The sequence below is a fragment of the Protobothrops mucrosquamatus genome, unplaced genomic scaffold, assembly GCF_001527695.2.
Source record: "Protobothrops mucrosquamatus isolate PMUCROS unplaced genomic scaffold, P.Mucros_1.0 scaffold_262, whole genome shotgun sequence".
NCBI lineage: Eukaryota > Metazoa > Chordata > Lepidosauria > Squamata > Viperidae > Protobothrops > Protobothrops mucrosquamatus.
The window spans coordinates 963,742-968,877 of NW_015386338.1; positions in this window are offsets into that span (position 1 = coordinate 963,742).

The window sequence follows — 5,136 nt, forward strand, 5'->3', positions numbered from 1 at the left end:
CCCCCCCCCTCCCGTCTATGTCGACCCCTTAGTTCCTTAGCTGACCCGAGTATAAGCCGAGGGGGGCATTTTTCAGCCCCAAAAATGGGCTGAAAACCTCGGCTTATACTCGAGTATATACGGTATTTCTTTCAAATACGACTGTATTTCCTCTTTGGAAACTACCTCTGCCTTATAAAGTGTCTTGTAGCAATCTTTAATGATTTTTTTCATTGCATCATTGTGGAACTGTAATTCTCCTTTTGGATCTTGTAACTTATTTATCATTCTTTTTTCTTTTTCTTTCTTCAATCTATATGCTAACCATCTTCCCGGCTTGTTAGCATTTTCAAAGAAATTCTGTTTAGTCCATTTAATCTGCTGTGCCATTATATCCATCTTGGCCAAATTTAGTTTATGTTTTATTATCTCCATTTGTTTCTTAAGGACTTTCTTTTGTGGATCAATTTGTAGTTCTAGTTCCAGTTTTTTAAGTTCTTCTCTCAATTTTAACTGTAGTTGTTTCTTTTCTTTATTTTTCTTAGCAGTATACGTTATGGCCAACCCTCTAAAATATGCTTTAGCCATATCCCATAAGTTTTGGAGGGATGTTTCTTCTTTCCTATTTGTTTTGAAAAAAAAATTCATTTCCTTTGTTGCTAGTTGTAAAAATTCTTTTTCTTTCAGTATAGATTTATTCAGAGACCATCTTAGGTTTTTTTTGGTTCCTTTCCAAGTCATTTTTATTGGGTTGTGGTCTGCCCAAACATTGGTTTCTACCTCAACCTCTTGTATTATCATCTTCAAGTCAAAAGATTTCCATATCATATCGATTCTAGACCATGATTTATGTCTATTTGAGTAGAATGTGTATTGTGATTTTTCTGGATTTCTCTCTCCATATATCTTGAATACACAATTCTTCTTTCATTTTTAAAAAGGCTTTGGGTAAAGTATTTCCTCCTTTTCTCCCTTGTTTATGGCATTTATAGTCCAGAGTTGCATCTACTATTGCATTAAAGTCTCCCAGTATGCAGAGATTTTGGTAATTTAAGTCTACTATTTTCTTGTGTAATTGTTGATAAAATTTCTCTTGCTTATCATTAGGTGCATATATTGCTACCATCAATATCTGTTTTTGGTCCACCATAATTTCCACCATTAGTATTCTCCCCTCTTCATCTGCATAGACTTGTTTGGGGGTTCATCTTTTCTTTTATATAAAGGGCTATACCTCTTTTCTTTTGAGATGCAAGTGTGAAATGAAGTTTACTCATTTTCGGTTGTTCTAAAATTCTAAAATGTTGTCTTTTGATATGTGTCTCTTGAAGACAAATTATGTCTATTTTTAACTTTTGTAATCTTACTAGATTTTTCTCCTTTTTGAGGGAGAATTCAGTCCATTTATGTTTATTGATAAAATTCCAATCTCCTCCATGTCTTTCAATTATATCTAGGTCTCAATCTTCTAGGCAATCTTATCTGTCTCTGATCTCTCGGTCTTGCTCCTTCTTCTGGATAAGTCTTTTTAACTTCTTCCTCCTCTAATTGTTTAGCCGCTCCTTCAACGCCCTTTTCCTCTTGCTTCTTAGGTTCAGGATCCCCTTTTTCAAAGAAGGCTCTGTGATTATCGAGAAATTCCAATGCTTTAAGCGGTGTATCCAGTCTACATCTTTTCGATTCCCAATAGATTAAGATCCCTTCTGGGACCAACCATCTGAAATTCACTCCTTTTTCAAGCAATTTCCTGGTTAAGAACTGGTAATCTCTTCGAGCCTCTCTTATCCTTCTAGGAATTTGTTTAAGGACTACTGCTTCATTTTCTTTATATTTTAGTGGTTGATCTCTTACTTTTCTCAAAATATCGTCTCGTATGGATCTTTTAAGAAATCTAACATGAACTTCCCTGGGGACTCTGTTTCTGCTGGCATAGTTTGAATTGACTCTGAAGACCTGGTCTAGTTCTCCTTCTATTTGGGCCTTCCCCATTCCTAGAAAATCTGCAAGTAGCTCAATTATCAGGCCTAAAAGGTTCTCATCCTTGTCTTCTGTTATGTTTTGAAATCTTAAAAAATATGAGGTCCTTTCCATCTCTATCACCGCCAAAGTGTCTTCCAATTCCACATTTATTTGGGCCAATTTTTCATTCTCATCTTTTAAGGATTCTAATTTCTGGTCAACTTCCACTGATCTGTCTTCTATTTTTTGGATCCTTTGTTGGTTATCTGTAATTGTCTGTTTAAAGTTTTCAATTTGAGAATCTATATTGACAATTTTCTGATTCATTTTATCAAGATCATTTTTTAAATCTTCATAGTTTTTGGTTGAAGATGCCGTCTGAGCTGCAATTGCCTGTAATATTGCCTGGGTGTCTTTTTGTTGGGGATCCATTTTTTCTTGCTGCAGCACTGTTGTGATTGATTTTTGATAGATAGGACTCGCAGAAGTCGAGGCAGGAGTGGAAGATCCTTTTCTCCCAAATTTAGACAGGTTTGAAGCGCTCATCTTTAAGTTTAAATCTTATATTGTAATCCACCAAGTGGCCCAATGGCCAATTGTAATCCAATAGGCTCCTATTGCTAGGAGGGGAGATCTACAAAAGCAGTTAAAAAAAACAGAAAAAAGATAAAAAATGGCAACAAGGGAAAAAAAGAAAAAAAGAGAAGACAATAGTAAAAAGAGGTAAGGAAAAAAACCCTCTCCCAATAAAACAAGATAATAGAGAAAGAGTTCAAAAAAAGAGGAGAGGAAAAAGCAAAAATATCAAATTTATAGTTCACCAAATTCTATTCAGAAAGAGAATTTTTTTTAAAATGTCCAGTTCTTCTTAACACAATAATTATAGTCCAAGGAAGGAAATGGCTCAAAGTATCATTTGTTTAAAAAATATAGTTTGTCTTGTGCAGCCAAAAAAGCCAGAGGAAAGCCTTTTTTTTTTTCAACAAGCTTCAAGGTCTTAGATAAAAATGTCTGGGCATAAAGCCAAGCTTCTAATCTGAATAGGCTCTAGGCTAGAAAAAAAAGTTTTCAGTGTAGCCACCAGGCAATACAAAGTATCAGTTCCCAGCAGCTGAATAGAGAAAAAAAAAAGTAGAAGTAAAAAAAAAGTAGTCAAGAGGGAAAAAATGTTTGTAGAGTTTTAAGAATAACAGGTAGAATTGCAGTGGGTTTCCAACATAAAACAAAAGAAAAAAGTGTCTATAAAAAGAGCAGTAGCTTCCCAAGTTTCTATTAAGCCTCAGACAGCTTTATTATGTTAGAAGTTTGTTTTTTAAATTGCAAAGTAGCTTAAACCGCCACTTGTATACAGGAGGGGAAAAAACCCTCCACCCCCTCCCTAGAGCTAAAGGCTTNAGAATTGCAGTGGGTTTCCAACATAAAACAAAAGAAAAAAGTGTCTATAAAAAGAGCAGTAGCTTCCCAAGTTTCTATTAAGCCTCAGACAGCTTTATTATGTTAGAAGTTTGTTTTTTAAATTGCAAAGTAGCTTAAACCGCCACTTGTATACAGGAGGGGAAAAAACCCTCCACCCCCTCCCTAGAGCTAAAGGCTTCACTCTCAGGCTGTAGGAGAGCTATTTGGCAAAAATCCACCTTCAGCAGGAAAGGAGACAGTATTCTCACCCAGCTCAGCTGCTTGCTGTCATTCTGCACTGCTTTCTCTGTCTCCAACGACCAGCTGTTAATGGCGGATCGCATGAATGCAATCCGCCTTTCTTCCACCAATTCCAGAGGCTGCTTTGGCTCCAACGAGCCGGCTACCACCAACCCATGGTCCCCAAAGTTTCACCCTTTGGTGGCCACTTCTCCGGGGCGGCTTCAGTCCGAACGGACCCACCGGCAGATGAAAATCAGACCCGGGGAGTGGAGAGTCTTTTCCCCGGGTCTACCTTCAGCGATGTCACTGGAAATTAACTTAAGATGAAAATCATTGGACCACCAATATTTTGATGTGGGTTGCAGTTCTTTTTTTTTTAATGTTATACTTAAGTTCGGATGAAAAAGCAAAACAATTCTGTGCTTATAATGTTGACATACTAAATTGTAATTAACATTGATTTTTTTATTGTCAGCACTTAAAGCTATCTAAACAATATAATGTTAATCTTTAATCATAATATATAACCCTCATAATATTGAAACACTACAATATATCAGTAATAATACTATTAAAACAAAATTATTATTTTAAAAAGTCAGCCACAGGACATATATAGTTTCCTATCACTATCCCCACTTCCAAGACATTCAAGTTCAATAGTACAATGTTACTAAGAAATATAGGCAGGGCTTGTATGCATCGATCTCCTTATAATAATAATAATAATAAAGTTGGAAGGGACCTTGGAGGTCATCGAGTCCAACCCCCTGCTCAGGCAGGAAACCCTACACCATTTCGGACAGATGGCTGTCCAGTCTCTTCTTAAAAACTTCCAGTGTTGGAGCATTCTACATGGATTTGCTAAATCACCTTTAAAGGCCATCCTATTTGGCAGTGATCGCCATATATTATGGAAAGAAATGCTAGTTTAACTTATATTTGACTTTCTTGCATTTAGTTTCATTGGCTGAATTAATGGCAATATTACAGAAAGTAGAATAGCTTGCTGTGTTTTGCATAATATTGCTTATCCAGAAAAAGAATACCTGGTGAGTATTTTCTCTGGCACATGGCATCCTTTTCTATACCATGAGTTGGCAGCAGTATCTGAGTAGAGCACTAATATTCTTGGTTAGGGATCCAGGTCACTACCTGCCAAAATGTATATTTGGAAAATACCAAAAATCATAAGCATTTGACTCATTAAAACTTAAAGGATGAGAGCTCATAACACAATTCAATGGATACATAACACCATTCAATGTTGGTATCCCACAATTTTACAACTTTGGATCAACTCCTTCAAAGAACTGAAAACTTTGCAAAATGTAAATTGATCTTGGCTTGCTTCAGAGGCAGTTCATTCAAATCAAGTATTTGTATATTGAAGCTTTTTAATATTACTGTGGCTTCCAAAATTCTGTTTGCTAAGGGGTTTGAACCCTTTATTGGGTGTTCTCTCAATGAGCAATTTATTGTTATAAAAAATGGGGATATTTTATATGATATTTTAGCTAACATCTTTTACATCAGTGGCAGGTTGAGGCTAAATCAGAA